The 18,079-nt window shown below is 37.8% G+C and overlaps 1 long non-coding RNA gene across 2 annotated transcripts; it reads right to left on the bottom strand.

Moving 5' to 3' along the window:
• Positions 1 to 1,246: 1,246 nt before the first annotated feature.
• On the bottom strand, positions 1,247 to 10,845 carry LOC103788517 (uncharacterized). Of its 2 annotated transcripts, none has more exons than XR_008477103.2 (3): positions 10,774 to 10,845; positions 9,798 to 9,883; positions 1,247 to 1,368 (listed from the first exon to the last, which is right to left on the bottom strand). It is a non-coding gene; the product is annotated as an uncharacterized LOC103788517 (long non-coding RNA). The 2 variants fall into 2 exon arrangements; XR_004735264.3 differs by lacking the exon at positions 1,247 to 1,368 and adding an exon at positions 4,036 to 7,850.
• Between the last annotated feature and the right edge of the window lie 7,234 nt (positions 10,846 to 18,079).

The raw sequence follows: 18,079 nt of genomic DNA, 5'->3' as shown, positions 1-18,079 counted from the left end.
TTAGAATCTCTTCACTGAATCTCATTTTTATTAGCCTGATTTTTAATAGGAGTTCCATGATTTCTAATTCAAGTTTTTTTTTTTTCTTGAGAGTGCAATGGTACTGATATTTTATGTTGTTGACTGATGATAGACGAGATTTTGACTAGCAGGTAACAGTTTGCAAAACACCTCAGTGGTCCTTCTTTTTGAAGACGAAGATCTGTCCCTTATTGAAATTTCTTGCCCCTTTTTTTCTTCTCTAACAGCAGTGCATATAGATCTATATCTGTAAATATTTCTGAGTCTCCTAGAATTATTTGTTTACAAGTCTCTACTCCACTGAAGGGTCAATGCCCTGAGGGCAGGAACTTGGTAGTATTTGAATTTAAACTTTGCACACAGCAAGTGACTGATAGATGGTGAGCCTCAATACTCTTGTTGACGGGGTAAGTAAATGCTGACATTCCTTTGCAACAATTTCAAGAATGTCTTGAAGAGAATTTTTCAAAACCTTACGAGCCTTAAGAGACTGAGTATCTTTGGTTTCTGTTCAATAAATATCCGTAGGTACCAGCCAATGTTTCAGGTATACAGGATAATATGATAGTTAAGATATTCATCCCACTTTAAAGTAGTTCTAGACAAACTGTTACTTTTAAAATTTGGTCTTGAGAAAATGATGTCTGGACATGTCTGTGTGTCTCCGTTTTATGTCTGATGGCAGTTAATTCATTTGAAATTATGATACCATTTATAAAGATTTTCTTATTCAAATTTAAAAATTATAATCAATATTGTCAATAGATCATAAAACCCAGTAACTCTTTATTTTAAAAAATGCTCATTTCTACATACTGTACAGTTTCATGAACTTGCGCACTTCATCTCATGGGGTCCATAACTAGAGTATTGTGGTTTTGTAGTTATCTGTTCATGTATTTGTTTCAATTGTCCTTTAATTGAGATCTTCAGCATACTAAGGCAGTTTGCAAAACTCCTTTGATTTTTGAACCATTGTTGCCATCCAGTGGGAGAAGATGGTATTTTATTAAATAGAAGGAAGGCCATTCCCCTAAATAACTAACATTACAATGGTAATCAAAGTTTTGTAATCACAAGCCACAAAAAATTAAATTTCTTATACTATTGAATTAAAACCAAAACTAACAAAAACTGAGTTCTTTAAAACATTTATGACTAAAAAATTTTCATCAGTATTACAGATTCTGTAACTGAAGTTTCATGCCTGGATTGCTGAGCACACGGCTGAATGAAGTATTTCTTTTGTTATCCTACATTTATTACAGTTAGAGGTTTATTCAAATCGGGTAACCCTTTATAGTTACTCTTCCTGTTTCCAGTGTTTCTTCTGCTTCTTTGGGTTCTCTGTGAAAGAAACATATAGGTTCAATCTGGGCCTGCTGCTCCTTGGATGTCTCTTTAATATTTCATTAGCCTTTTTTCTGTCTTCTTTTCAGAATTCCAATTCAAAGTTCAACCATAGTCCTACTTCCTAAAACTTTAAATGAATAAATGCTTGAAAACAAAAACAATTCTCATGAAATTTTTTCACTGTTTAAGTTTAAACTAACTGATGTGCTACAGAAATGTGAGCTTGATTTTTTTAAAAGATTAAAGAAATGCTCATAAATTTATAAAATTTCTACACAGTCACCAACTACCTGGCACCTGGCAGAATCAAGATTTATAAACAAGAAAAAGCAGGCTTTATTTAATCAGTGTATTTCCAAAAGCCTGTTGTCCAGCATAATTAGAAACATACATCTGAGTTTTACAGAGTCTGCCCCAATACTTTGTCAGAAAGAATATCTCAGAATTCCTTTTATGAATTCCTCAAAGTACTACCCAATTTATTCATTCCAGCAAATCACATACCACAGTTTCCTCCCTAAGCACTGCCTCTTCTGTGAATAGGATGTGAGGGAGAACTTCTATGACCAGACAAGAAGAAATAAAATTTACTAAACAGTGTGTTATTGTGATTTATTTTAAGGTAAATGTTTTTTTCTAATCATATGCTTGACTTATTTTGAAACCACAACTTTTATAGAAAGAACTGACTTTTTGGGAAACTTTTAAAAAGTCCATTAAAACCTGTTTCTTATAAATAATTTTCTTTATAATTTTAGAATTGTTTTTTAAATTGATAAAATTTAAAAATTTGAATTTGAATTGATGAAATTTCTAGGGCTTTCCCTAGGAGACTGCAGCCTGAAATTTAAAATGATGAAGTGGGCATTTTTTTCTGGACTATTTAACGTCTGCTCATTTAAGTTGACCAGATAATTTTAAAATATTCTGTCCTCATCTCCAGTACAACTTTACTAAAATTGACATAATTGTGTTAGTATATTTTGAATGGCTCTCTTTTCATGTGATTTTTTTCTGTAATTTTTCACAGATACTTTAAAGAGTCCCTGCCCTCATGTTTCTGCTCCTTGATCTTTAATTTGTTACAGTACCTAGAACAAAATTCTTTTGATATTAATCAGAAATTTCACAATGATAAAAGTTATCTTGGGCCGGGCGCGGTGGCTCAAGCCTGTAATCCCAGCACTTTGGGAGGCCGAGGCGGGTGGATCACGAGGTCAACAGATCGAGACCATCCTGGTCAACATGGTGAAACCCCGTCTCTACTAAAAATTACAAAAAAAAAAATTAGCTGGGCACGGTGGTGCGTGCCTGTAATCCCAGCTACTCAGGAGGCTGAGGCAGGAGAATTGCCTGAACCCAGGGGGCGGAGGTTGCGGTGAGCCGAGATTGCGCCATTGCACTCCAGCCTGGGTAACAAGAGCGAAACTCCGTCTCAAAAAAAAAAAAAAAAAAAAAAAAAAAAAAAAAAAAGTTATCTTTCCCATTCAGTTTGCAATGTAATAAATCTTTTAAAAATTCACATTGTGCTTTCTCTCTAAATTAGAGGATCAGAGAATATCGACCTGTTCAAGCTGATGACGCCACTAAATCAACTTTGGGAAGAATCGCAGGCTTTCATTGGTTCACACACTTACTTAATGAAGAGAGGATGGAGGTCATGGCATGGGACAAGCCTGCCATTGAGACTGTGGAAATTCTATGTTATATAGAATGCTAGTTCCAGATTAATGAAAGTAGCCAATCCAATTGAAAAGGGTGGGGGAATGCTTAAGCTTGTCTCAAGAATGGTCAGAAAACAGAACAATCTGCTTTACATTTTTCTACAGGGAATCCATGTGGATGAACGGCACACTGGCAAGTAAGCTCAATCTCTCCAAGTGAGGTGGAAGCATCAGTGTACAATACAAGCATCCAGGTATCAAGGGCAAACTAGGAGGGGGAGGGCTGTGTGCCTTCTCAGCAAAACACGAAACCTACCAAAACCCACAAGTACAAAACAAGAACTATTATTCAAAGTAGAATAATTTGGGACAGGCAAGTCAAATATATCTGAATATTTGCATGATTTCATTTTTATAGAGCATTGACGAATTAAATTGTTTTATTAATTTAAACAAAAAGTAATTACTACTATCAAAAACCATGTTGAGTGCCTCCTATGTACAAGTAGACACTGACCATGCGAAGAGGGCTTAGACTGGTCTCTCTTACCTCAAGAGGATGGATATAAGCAAGATACTGATGCTTGCAAAGAAAAGGGATTAAGGCAGAACAAAAAAAACTTGTAATTGATGTATGACTAAGGGATTCTTTGTTGGGCTTCTCTCTCCCTTTTTAAAATCCTGACTTAGAATCAACAAAATGATGCAAACAAAATATAAGGCAATGGAAGGAGACTTGAGTTGTAAATTTATTCTCTTATATTCCAGTTAACATCTAATTAGCATAGAGAAGAAAATACATATTTTAGACTCATATAGGAAAACAGTGCAAAACGCAAAATTGATTCTTGTATTTCAACTCTCAATTTCTCAGTATTGCACAACCAGAACTTCTCTAGCATAAGCATCATTTAAAATGCTTTGAAATTTAAAATATATAGAATATCTGGAAATATCTGAGTGGGGGGAAAAGAACTTGATTTAAGGAACTCATAAGTGAGAGGCACATATATTCTTTATTAAAATGAGCTTAGTAACACAAAATTAAGTCATTTTAGAAAACAGTCTAAATATGGGGTGCTACACACTGTGATATACACTGTGTATCATTTAGGGCATTCTAAGCGGTGGCAGGATTCATTCACCTTATTGAGTCAAATCTCTTTATCGAATGTGACTGCATGATAAACGGTACTTTTATTGCAAAGTAGTACTGAAATCCTGTTAAGTTTAACTTGAGTATGTTGACTTCTGTACAGACATTTGAATGAAAGTAATGAGCCAAGATTCATAGCATCATTGAGGTATGTATCTCAAAGTAGTGGCAACTAGAACCACACCATTCATGAACATTGTCACGAAAAATTTGACCAACAGCACTCACCTGTGAGATACTCAGTTGACATGGAAAGTTTTTAATCTATGTAAAATGTGTAGAAAAATTAGATAACATGTGTATATTAGCCAGGATTTCCAGAGAAACAGAACCCAATAGAATGTGTCTGCCTGTCTATCTATCTGTCGATCATCTATCTATCATCTATCTATCTATCTATCAAGATACTTCTTACAAGGAATTGGATCATAAATTTTGGAGCCTGACAAGTCCTAATACCTGCAGTTGGCAACCTGGAGAGCCAGGAATACTAATGGTGGATTCCAGTCCAAGTCCGAGGCTGGAGAATCAGGAGAGCCAATTGATGAGTTCAGGACAAAACTGAGCAGGCTCAAGATCCAGGAAGACCCAGTGTTTGGATTGAAAGAAACCAATGTCCCCAGCTAGGAGGCAGTCAGGCAGGAGGAATTCCCTCTTATTCTTATTATAAATTATCTTATTATAAATCTCATTAAGGCTGTCAACTGATTGGATGAGGCCCACCCACATGAGGGAGGACCATCTGCTTTACTCAGTCTATTGATTTAAATATTAAACTCATCCAAAAACATTCTCACAAAAGCACTCAGAAAACATCTGGTCAAGCACCTGGGCACCCCATGGCCCAGTCAAGTTGACACATACAACAAATCATCACACTCTGTATTGCTTAAAACATATAATGCTGAAAGTGCTTATTTGATCTCCAAAATTGGCAGAGGCAAAAATATGAAACGTGCGTGTAGTGAAAACATATGAACCAAAGCACTGATATAATAATTGTTCACCTGACTCTGTAAATGCCAAGCATCCACTGTTCTAGGCACAGGATATAAGGTGGTGAGCAAAGACAGTTTTCTAGGCCTGGCAGAATTTACACTCTGTGAAAGAGAGTAAAAGAATAAGCATATATTTATAGACTATGCTTTCAGGGAGACACAAGTGCTGAGAGGAAAAGCAAAGTAGGCCCAGTTGGAGAAGATGTAGGTGGGTAGGCAATCTGGATGCCCAGGATGTGGGGAGAGGAAAAGGCTGTCTTTAAAGTTAATATTTTAGCAAAGACAGTAATGATGAGAGGGAGTGAGGCAGATGGAGATACAGGGAGGAGCATTCCAGGCAGAGGGAACAGTTCCTGAGATGGGAACAGATTAGTGCACTTGAGGAATAGCAAGAAGGCCAGTGTGGCTGCAGAACCACAGAAAGTGGTAGAGGTGCAGGTGGAGGTTGTCAGAAGCCAGATCAGATAGGAAGCAATTAGCATTGATCAATTATCAATTAACGAGCATCTCTGCATCAGTATTTTCACTCTCAACTTCCTCCTTTATTTAATACAATAAAAGCACACTAAAAACCATAGAATAGAAAAAAAGAAAAAAAACCAAGATTTGAAAATGTCTACAAACACTGAGTTAATACACAACGTGCGACGAGAACATGAGTTTCCAGTTAAATAAGCAAATAATTATATTGAGTATAAACGTATCTTAGCATGAGAACATTTGACTTTGTAGCTGAATAGTTAAGTACTGAATTAAGTGTTTCATAGTACTAGTTTCTGGATTATGGATTGCTTTGCATTGGTCCTTACTACAAGTGTTAGCACTATACTAGTTTCCAGATGTTAACAAACTTTGATCTTAAGCATAGTCTTCTAGAGAACAATGCAGGTAAAATGCTTTCATTTTATGTATTCTGAAATATTTAGAGATAAAGATAAACATTTGAGGAATATTTAAGCTTCTTGTTTCCCAAAATGCATCTTCGTGAAGCCTGAGAATCTGTAATTTTTTTTTATTGCATTTTAGGTTTGGGGGTACATGTGCAGAACGAGACTCTGTACTCTTATGACTGTCAGGAAAATATAAACCATTTTAAGGATTTAAACTAGAAGAGATATAATATAGTGAATGATTTATAAAGTGATTAGGAGGACTGCAGATCAAAAAGATTTAGTAGGGGATGCTAGAGAACTTTTTAAAAGGGGGAGGAATGAGAGTAAAATATCAGAAAGTTGCTAGTACCTCTAACTGGAACCCATGTGCTGCACTTGACTTTTGTGCCGTGGATAGCCTCTGCAGCTGCCAGCTCTGGAAATGCTGAGAGCCTATTCTGTCTGACAATGTTGGAATCAAAGAGGGGTCACCAAGGTAGCAGAGTCACCAGAGAGGGTGTGCACTTTCTGGGCTGCTAGACTCACAGCAGCCTACCCCTACTTGTACTGCCCTCATTGCTGGCAACTGTCACTACTGTCAGTACAGGGGCCATGCAGGTTTTACCTTCTGCTGTCCTCCCAATTCCTCCCATTGGCAAAACAAACAGGAAGGCAGCTGGCAAAGGCATCTGGGAAATGTAGTTTTCAATTACCAAGCCCAGCAGCATTGATCAAAGAATAGAAATGTGTGGGAGCTAAAACCAAACAAAAATAATCAGCCCAGCCCAACCATTAGCTTTTCAATATTCAAACACTGCCTTTAACCACATTTAAGCTTCCATGAAGCAATAACACCATCTTTATGCTTCCACCTGGTATGATGCAATTAACCCTTGTACAAGTGAAGATAGCCTTTCCCTCTCTTAAAAACAAGCAGAGATACAAAGATCCATCAATCACATTATTCATCTCTTGTTCAGCCACAATCTCATCAGATTATTCTGTATTCAAGAGTCCAAATTTTTAATTAAACTAACACAGTACTTATAATACAAAATTATAATAAAAAGGAGGAGATTAGCTAGTATTTATATATGTGAATATAAAAAATGCATTATTTACCTATTCTTGTATAACAAATTACCCCAAGATGTAGGAGCTTAAAATGAAAAACATCTTTCACCAGTTTCTGAGAATCAAGAATCAAGAAGTGGCTTAATGATAGTTCAGGTTCAGGGCTTCTCATAAAGTTGCAGTCAACATGTTAGCTAAGGCTGCAGTCATCTTGATATGGTTTGGCTCTATGTCCACACTCAAATCTCACGTTGAATTGTAATTCCCAATGTTGGAGGATTCACTTCGTGGGAAGTGATTGGATCATGGGGGCAGATTTCCCCCTGCTGTTCTTATGATAGTGAGTGAGTTCTCACAAGATCTGGTTGTTTAAAAGGGTGTAGCACTTCCCTCCTCCACCATGGTAAAATGTGCTTGCTTCCCCTTCACCTTCCAGAATCATTGCAAGTTTTCTGAGGCTCCCAGGCATGCAGAAGGATGCATGGAATGTACAGCCTGCAGAACTGTGAACTAATTCACCCTCTTTTCTTTATAACTTATGCAGTCTCGGTAATTATTTATAGTAGTGTGAGAATGGACTAATACACATCTGAAGGCTGGACTGGAGCTGAAGGATTCCTTTCTAAACTCATGCACGATTGTTGTCTGGAGTGCTCAGTTCCTTGCCATGTAGACTTTTCCTTAGGACTGTTCATGACCTGGTAGCTGGCTTCTGCCAGAGCCAGTGATAAGAGAGAGAGAGAGAAAAATGAGAATAGGGAGACGGGCCGGTGGGGGGGGGGGGGTGCGAGAGAGAGAGAGAGAAGGGAAATACCAGGAAGCAGGAATCATTGGGACTATCTTGGAAACTGGCTACCAAGACAAGAAAGAAAGAAAATGTATGTGGCTGCTGTAATTGTTTCTGTAACATGTCCTAAGGCTGAAGTTGGTATCTGTGACTTCCTGCTCCACTACCCTTTCTGTGTTCTCTTTGCACTCAGCACTTTAGCTAGTTAGGATATTTCACCTAATACCCCAAACTTTTATTCTTGGAACATCAAAGTCCCCAGAGTCTACCTCAATTAAATTGTTATTGTTTTGTATTAATTTTACTAACTGACATAGAAATATCAGGAGGCATCTCACAAAATCCTCTGGGCTCCAGACATACTCCTCCCTTTCCACCTCTGTGTGTCGCAGCAACCCACTTTCCTCTTGCTAATCGGGACCATTAATAATTGCCTGCACTGTAACCTCCTTCTTCATCTATTTGCTCTATAGTATGGTAAGACCAAAATTACCAAATGGCAGTCCCAGCTTCCAATTGGGAAACAATTGTTGTGTTCTCTGAGAACACAGAAGAGTCTAAAGACATGAAGATGAGAAACAAAAATTTAGTGAATGATTTTTAGGTGTAATAGTTAGACAAACCCTTTCGATTATCATGCTTTGATCCTGGACTCATATATTCTGGCTATAGGAGAAAGATAATCAAATAGTGGCAGTAATTTTTTTGCATACAACATGCCCTGTTGGATGGCACGTATACTTTGCAGAGAATTAGCTCCATGACTGGGTTTTCACTAAGCCAATTCTATGAAGGACATTGAAAGACCAATGAATTCTCTGACCGAGGTATTATTTTCACTCTTGTCTTTTTGTAAAATGAGTTTCTTTGTTAGTGGCAATGCTATAATGGAAAACAGGATGGTAAATATAGCACTACATGTGATGAAGCTAGGAGAAATACAGTGGGCTAAACATAAACCTGTTTATCAAGGAAAGGTATTTATTTCAGTAAGGACGTATCATTGTTCCTTGCTGGTCTACTGCAACCAGCGTGTCTCCAGATGGCAGGTGTCATATCAGAGGTTTAGCATTAGTCCCTTCTAATAGTCAGTTGGGCAGTCAACAACGGTGGCGTTCAGATTGGCTCCAGTGAGGGGATCTAAGCTGTTTGGCCTATGTACATCCTCTATATCAGACATTACAGGGATTTGTAAATGGGTCCATTGAACAAAGAGTGAAGTAACTAGAGAAAGAATTTAGCTGACATCTAAAGAATGAATCACTTTCCTCACTTGAGTTTATTCATTTTTCTACTTAAAAGTAAGATGACAGCATTAAAGATGGGAAGGAAACAAAAATGTAATATAAACAGGAACAAACTTATCTAATTATATTTTCGATGACTAATAGAGCTATACTGAAGGGGATTAAAAAGCCAGGTAATTTTGAACACAGTATTGTTAGTTTATATCCTTAGATTAAAGACAAAATACTATAAGCACATATTAATCTCGAGCAAATACATAAATATATTGATGAAAATGCAACAAAAATTTTTATCTTGGCAGAAGAGGTTTAAAAATATAAAAAGAGTGAAGGCTAGAATAACCTTTGTGTTGTTGAATTGGAATTGTAGGCATCAATATAAATTCATGGCTATAGATGTAGATACATATATTTTTATGTGCATGCATTTCCTTTTACTACCTCTTTCTCAGAGAGTACCGACAAGCGATGATACTCTGGTAACAATGAGCACACATAACCACTAGATCTTGGTTTCTGAAAACCATTCTTCACTAAAAGGAATCCATAGAGACTATGGATTAATTAATTTAGTTAATTCCAGATCTAGAGCAAGGAAGGTATAAGATGGGATTTCTTATTATACCTGGAATTAAGGAAGTTCTCGAAGAATAACGGAGGAGTGCCAAGAGGATGTAAGAGCCATGTTGACGGGCCTCTCACTGGCCAAATCTGGGGAAAAGTGAGTTTCAAAATGAATAATGATAGTAGAGTAATGATCCACTTGCAGATAAGCTCTAAGTTGGCCCACAATGATCACTTTGTGGCCTCCTAAAGCTCACACCCTTGTGCAGTCCTTCCCATACTGAATGGGGCTGTGTTAGCAATAGAATGCATTGGAGGCAGCAGAGCACGACTTCCAGGTGTAGGTCATAAAAGCATTGCTGTTCCCACCTTAGTTTCTTTAAGGGGTCAGTATGGGGGAACCCAGAGTCCATGCTATGGGACACTCAGACAGCCCTGGGGAGAGGCCTGCCACCAACAACAAACACCAAATTTCCCACTTTGTGAGTGGCCACCCTGGAGCAGACCCCTCTCTTTCCAGTCTGATGTTCAGAAGACAAGCTGGGCCCAGACTGCAACATCATCAAAGCCCTGAGCCAGACCCATCCAGACAAACCTCACTGAAATTGCTGCCCACTGGATGAGTGTGAGACAATAAATGATTACTGTTGTTTTAAATCACTCACTTTTAGAATGATTGCCTATGCAGTACTGGACAACAAACTCATCCTAGAATAAAATAAGAGTCTATGAGTTGCACCCACATAATGTAAATAAGTAAATGGGAGGAGTACGAAAGAAAAGGGCTTTTTCTTTACAATAGATTGCCAAGTAATACATGTAAAAGGATAATACAGTTAGAAAATCACTGCTTTTCAACCATCAGAGTGATAATTGAATTGGTAAAAGAGTTGTCAACAGCTGCTAAAATTAGAAACTGAGAATCTGATGAGTAACAGGTTATTATATAGTCTCAAAATACCTCCCACAAGAGGGTTATTAATGAGGAAGGGGAAAATATTAACTTACCTAGGAAGAACATGGCCGATGCCACTTACCTGAATAAAGTTAACATCCTCTGTAACGGGACTGTCACAAGTCATAATACTCCTTTCAAAAATGTGTAACCTAAATTGAATGAGGAGGAAACACCAGACTAAGCCTAAACAGGGAGGCATTCTATAAAATTATCAGCTCATAAGATTGGAATTCTTTCAGATTAAACTAGCCTAAAGAAATGTGGTGACTGCATGCAACACATGAATTTTTGTACTTATGTGCAACTTTGTTTGTGGGTATAACAGCTTCAAAGAATTAGCCAAACTCTGTCTTGTTTGCAAATGAGCAGAAAATATAATATGGGGTTGGTAACTCTGGGAACTCTATGGATGAAGAACTTGTTACACTCTAACTCGTATGCATTATATAGACCTACCTTATGGACAATACTTATGTAAACCAAATTTTATTTATTTTAAGCACATTAATTTCCAGGCTATTTGCTTATCCTATTTCTTTTAATCCTACTGATACATGAAAGGATATAGCTTTGGTTTAATTTTATCCCACCTTCCTTTACCTTGTAACCTTCCTACCATAATGTATAAATATGTATTAGTTTTTGAAGATTTTGTCATTGGATGTACATATGTGAAATCTTTAGCTTCTTCCCAGAAGGATTAAAACACATGAACTGGCCTTTTCTGAAACAGATTTTACCAATATGGCTAAATTTCTTGCTAAACATTGTGATAGAATCCATTGCATATGTGAATATATTTAAGTGAAGCATTAAAAAAAAACCCTTATAATTCATGAATCTTTCTAAAAGGCATGAGTGTCCTAACTAGAATGCTAAATGCTTTGGCGGGTGATGGTACCTAGGTTTGAGGTAATGTGGGACAGATGAAGTGCTTTGCATTACAACTGGCTAAGAATTATGAGGAGGGAAAACAAAGCATGCAAGTTAGCTTCAGCAAGTGGGGGTGGGTTGAGATGTAGAATATGTGCATAGGAAGTGAAGATTAAAGACATTTTAAGGGCTATATGCTCTGCAGCAGGACCTTATGACTCTAATCAAATGCTTGATGTGCTTTGAGTTATGATGGAAACTGATAGAAAGGCAAGTTGTGTGTGCCTATTGACATGGCTGAAGTTCTCCGCTCTCACAGAAGAGGGCACTGCAGAAGACTGAGCTACATAAGCAAATAAGCAGCTGCTAACTTGGAAAATGACTCCCTTGGAAACGTCTTCTTCCCTGAGCCTTAGTTTGGTGGGTATTTAAAGATGGTCAATAGTGATTTCCTGCCTCTTTTGGTACTAAGCCATTTTTTCAATGAGACAATGGTTAAATTTGGTGGATTTCTTAGGTCAGTTCACAGGCAAACAAACTCATAAGAGGATGGGTAACAGTCTGTTCACTGGCTTTCTCTAAATAGATATGGTGAGTCATCTCTTCCCCTTAGGTTACCATCTGCTATGGTCTAGAAGTCAGTCCCAATTAAAAGAATCTGATTTATTCTTCTTTTTTCCCTTCCTTTGATATTCTTGCACACAAGAAATATTGACCTAGGACTCTTACATTCATTTCTTTTTGTGTGTGATAAACCATATTTTCTGAAAGTCTCATTATCTTGTAAACCAGGTAACCTAGTAAGATGTATTACCATTTTGAGATTTGAAAGGGTAAACAGCAAAATGCTAAATTTTCTGCAAGACTGAAGATTTTGTGTTAAAGAAAATGTATCAGATAGCTTTAGGTAATAAATAGTTATGTTACAGCATGCAGAGGTTGTCATATAAAATCAGCAGCAATTTAAGCAACTTCAGCCAAGTCTCAGGATACAAAATCAGTGTGCATAAATCTCAAGCATTCCTTTACATCAACAATAGACAAACAGAGAGCCAAATCATGAATGAACTCCCATACACAATTGCTACAAAGAGAATAAAATACCTAGGAATACAGCTAACAAAAGATGTGAAGGACTTCTTCAAGGAAAACTACAAACCACTGCTCAAGAAAATAAAAGAGGACACAATCAGATGGAAAAACATTCCATGCTTGTAAATAGGAAGAATCAATATTGTGAAAATGGTCATACTGCCCAATGAATTTATAGATTTAATACTATTCCCATTAAACTACCATTGACATTCTTCACAGAATTAGAAAAAACTACATTTAAATTAATATGAAACCAAAAAAGAGCATGAATAGTCAAGACAATCCTAAGCAAAAAGAAGAAAACTGGAAACATCACATTGCCTGACTACAAACTATACTGTAAGGTCACAGTAACAAAAACAGCATGGTAGGGACACCAAAACAGACACATAGGCCAATGGAACAGAATAGAGATCTCAGTAATAAGACCACACATCTACAACTATCTGAGCTTTGACAAACCTGACAAAAACAAGCAACAGGGAAAGGATTCCATATTTAATAAATAGTGCTGGGATAACTGGCTAGCCATAAGCAGAAAACTAAAACTGTACCCCTTCCTTATGCCTTATACAAAAATTAACTCAAGATGTATTAAGGACTTAAATTTAAAACCCAAAACTATAAAAATCCTAGAAGAAAATGTAGGCAATACCATTTAAGAGATAGACATAAGCAAAGATTTCATGACAAAAACATCAAAAGCAATTGCAACAAAAGCAAAAATTGACCAAGGGGAACTAATTAAACTAAAGTGGTTCTGCACTACAAAAGAAATTATCATCAGAGTGATCAGACAACCTATAGAATGGGAGAAAATTTTGCAATCTATCCATCTGACAAAGGTCTAATATCCAAAATTTACAAGAAACTTAAACAAATTTACAATTGAAAAAATCAAAAAGTGAGCAAAGAACATGAACAGACATTTCTCAAAAGAAGACATTTATGCAGCCAACAAACATGTAAAAAAGTTCAACATTACTGATCAACAGAGAAATGCAAATCAAAACCACAATGAGACACCATCTCATGCTAGTCAGAATGGCAGTTACTAAATAGTCAAGAAAAAACAGATGCTGGTGAAGTTGTGGAGAAATAGGAACACTTTTACACTGTTTGTGAAATGTAAATTAGTTCAACCATTGTGGAAGACAGTGTGGCAATTACTCAAAGACTTAAAACTGGAAATTGCATTTGACCCAACAATCCCATTACTGGGTATATACCCAAAGGAATATAAATCATTCTATTATAAAGATATACACACACATATGTTCATTGCAGCACTATTTACAATAGCACAGACATGGAATCAACCCAAATGTCCATCAGTGATAGGTTAGATAAAGAAAGTGGGGCACATATGCACCATGGAATACTATGCAGCCATAGAAAGGAATGAGATCATGTCTTTGCAGAAACATAGATAGAGCTGGATGCTATTATCCTCAGCAAACTAACACAGGAACAGAAAATCAAACACTGACATTCTCACTTATAAGTGGTAGCTGAACAATGAGAACACCTGGACACAGGGAAGGTATAACACACACTGGGGCCTGTCAGGGGAGTGGGGATTAGGGAAGCATCAGATAAACAGAAAATTAATGCAAGGCTTAATACTTAGGCGATGGGTTGATAGGCACAGGAAACCACCATGGCACATGTTTACCTTTGTAACAAACCTGCACATCCTGCACATGTATCCTGGAACTTAATATTAAATTAAATTAAGAAAAAAACAAAATCAGCCACAATCTATGTCAGGCTTAGAAATGACAGGTGTCTTCCTAACAGAGACCAACCAGGTTCATAGCTAAATTTACAGGTAATGCTAACTATCAAAATCATTTCTATAGCATCCTGTTTCTTTAACTATGTAGCAGATAATTGAATATTTTTACCATAAATAAATATGATAAACTTATTGACAACTAATGTACAGAGGGTCCAATGACGGCAATACACTTATGGAGAATTCCTCACTAGTTCAGAGTTTCTGCTGATCTTATTGGTTGTTAATGGTTTGTCATACTGTCATCTTGGAGAAGATCTTTAGAGACCAAAAAACAATTCATGTCTTTAGCTAAGCAACTGCTTGGGATCAAAGAAACACAGAGAGGTATAAATCCTGTTTTTCTTTTAATGCTGGTTAGATGGAGCCAGTTTTATCTGAGAACACCCTATCTGCTGGCCTCTCGTGGGGCCCCGATCTGGCTGTACGTGCTTGCAGCACAGCCTTGGATGCCCAATCAAGGTGCTTCCTGGGGGCTCACATCATAGCTCCTTCACCAACAGACTGCACCTGATCATCACAGAACTCTATCAATGCAGCCCCCACTGACACACAAAAGCCCACCCACACCCTCTCCCACTGCAGCCTCCTCCATGCCTGCATTGCCAGGATTCACAAACATGGCCACACTCCCACTGCTTTGCTAGCATCCACACAGGCAGAGCTCACTTTTTCCCCCCAGTGGTGTGTGTGTGCATGTGTACTGTGCCACCCATCTGCTGCTATGTGAGCACACCCTGCTCTCCCTGCCTCCCTGATTAGCAGGCACCTAGCTGCACTGCTACTGCTGGCATCAACAATCACACAGATGCAAGCAACCCCACCCAGACCAGACAGTTGTTGTTTAATTATATCATAACTGAAATAGCAACATGGCTCTTATACCCTAAAACATCTGCTCACTAGCACTGAAATTAAATTGTGTCAGAAAAATGTTTTCTGTGTTTAATTTGAAAAAAGTATTAGCAATATTACAAGGCTTCATTATATTTATATCTTAAATTTCTATGAAAAAGAATAAACATTTTTCAAAGTGATTGTGTAAGCATCTTTGAGAGCACAAGAGGAAAGTGTTTCAGACTTGAACTATTAGAATAATAAGTAACATTAAGCTAAGTGTCTTAAAGCCATGTACTATATTATTAGTAGTATTACCAATAACTATTGACCATGAAGACTAACACCACTTCATAAAAATTTTTTGATACAATATTCAATGAAAAACTAAAACAATATTTAAATTGATGTGTATCAGTTCATTATAGCTTTGAAAAAATTATGTATGACACAGACACGCTAAGTATACTTCTACCCCAAAGTGTTTGGTAATGTGTTTATATACTTTCATATCTTAAACCACTAAATAAAAAATATGAGTGAATCACATTACAAGTAGATTAAGATCACTGAGCCTGAAATTCACTCATTTATTATAAATATTTCATAAATATTAGTTGCCATATCTCAATTATACTTTTTGTTGTCATCAAATTTACCTAGAAAGTGCCAGGTGGCATCCCATCCTGCATGTCATTTTAAGTATATGCACACATCTTTTCTTAACTCTTTGTCAGTGACCACAATGGTTGGACAGCTTTGCATCATGCATCCGTGGGCGGATACACTCAGACCATGAAGGTCATTCTTGATACTAATTTGAAGTGCACAGATCACATAGATGAAGACAGGGTATGTACTGTGGTCCTCACACTTACCCAAAATCTTGACATAACAGAAACTTCCAGCATTGCCAGAAAACCCTCCTAGACACCTTCTTCCCTTCCTTGCTCTTTTCCTAGGCTTTTTGGGTTTTTAGCAAGCAGACTCTTGAGGTAAAATATGAATCAAAAACAACAGAAATGGGAGAATACCAAGGGCTGGGTGGATGTTGAGGAAACCCCTGGTCCACAGGGCACTGTGAGTCAATGGTAAAGCTTTACTCGCTGGTAGACCCAGAAAAATGAAGGAAGGGGTAGGTTTTCATTAAAATAAGTGCATTATTTTAAAGTGTGTTGACTTGAAGGACTGCCCTTTATTGTGCTATTATGTCCTTCCTTCTTTTGGGGAGAATAACTATTGAAATGTACATTTGTAATGACAGAGATGAATAACTGTTGTTGCCTTTTTTAAAAAGAAAAAAAAGTCGTGGGGAAACTAAACATTGTCAACCTTATAACAGTCTCCGTTTTTTTTTTTTTTAATGTACAAGCTTGGGAAACCCCAAATCTGTAGGGCACTGCTCTACCAGAGGATAAATCACAGGAGTATTTTCTTCTATGTTCGACCCAATATCTTTTTACTCTGAAAGCTTGTCCTTTGTCCTTGTGGAATCATCCCATTGCAAAAGCAACACAAAACAACTCCCTTGTGTTTCATTCTGTTTCTTTCTCTCTTTCTCTCTTTGTCTCTCTCTCTGTCTCTCCCCCTGCCCCACCCACACACACAGACCCACTTCCCACACATACACAAACAGACCAACTTCTCACACATGCACACTCACACCATGTTTGAACTATAACCGCATTATTTTGAAGCTTGAACACCGATTTTAAATGCTACGTATTTTGTTATTAAATACTTAGTGTTGCTAAGATCTTTTAAGCAATTAAGCAGTGAAACACGGCAGATTAGGCATCGTCACCACACTTTCTGTGTCCATTTCTTGAAAAGAATACTGCGCTCCATTTTGCTGCAAGGGAAGGCCATGACACAGCTGTTACGCTTCTTCTGAGCCACAATGCTGACATAGTCCTGAACAAGCAGCAGGCCTCCTTTTTGCACCTTGCACTTCACAATAAGAGGAAGGAGATGGCCGGGCGCGGTGGCTCAAGCCTGTAATCCCAGCACTTTGGGAGGCTGAGGTGGGTGGATCACAAGGTCAAGAGATCGAGACCATCCTCAACAAGGTAAAACCCCATCTCTACTAAAAATACAAAAATTAACTGGGCACAGTGGTGAGCGCCTGTAGTCCCAGATACTCAGGAGGCTGAGGCAGGAGAATTGCCTGAACCCAGAAGGCGGAGGTTGCAGTGAGCCGAGATCGCGCCATTGCACTCCGGCCTGGGTAACAAGAGCGAAACTCCATCTCAAAAAAAAAAAAAAAAGAGGAAGGAGCTACTCTGGAGGCTGAGGTAGGAGAATTGCTTGAACGCTGGAGGTGGAGGTTGCAGTGAGCCGAGATGGTGCCATTGCACTCCAGCCTGGGCAACAGAGGGAGACTCTGTCTCAAAAAAAAAAAAGCCAGGCACAGTGACTCACGCCTGTAATCCCAGCATTTGAAGAGGCTGAGGCAGGCAGATCATGAGGTCAGGAGATCGAGACCATGCTGGGCAACATGGTGAAACCCTGCCTCAGGAGGCTAAGGCAAGAGAATCACTTGAACCAGGGAGTCGGAGGTTGCAGTGAGCTGAGATCACGCCATTGCACTCCAGCCTGGCAAGAGAATGAGACTCCATCTCAAAAAAATGTAATTTAATAAAATTTTTTATCAGGGTAACACTGATCAATTAGCTCAGAGATCTATCCTAATGAAAATACTAAAATTTAAATATAAATGAGAACTCCTATAGAGACTGACTTAAAAAATATCAAGAACAAATCAGTCTGGCATCAGAATTCT

Source organism: Callithrix jacchus, chromosome 16 (genome assembly GCF_049354715.1).
Source record: "Callithrix jacchus isolate 240 chromosome 16, calJac240_pri, whole genome shotgun sequence".
NCBI classification, from domain to species: domain Eukaryota; kingdom Metazoa; phylum Chordata; class Mammalia; order Primates; family Cebidae; genus Callithrix; species Callithrix jacchus.
This window is presented reverse-complemented; position numbering and strand designations above follow the sequence as displayed.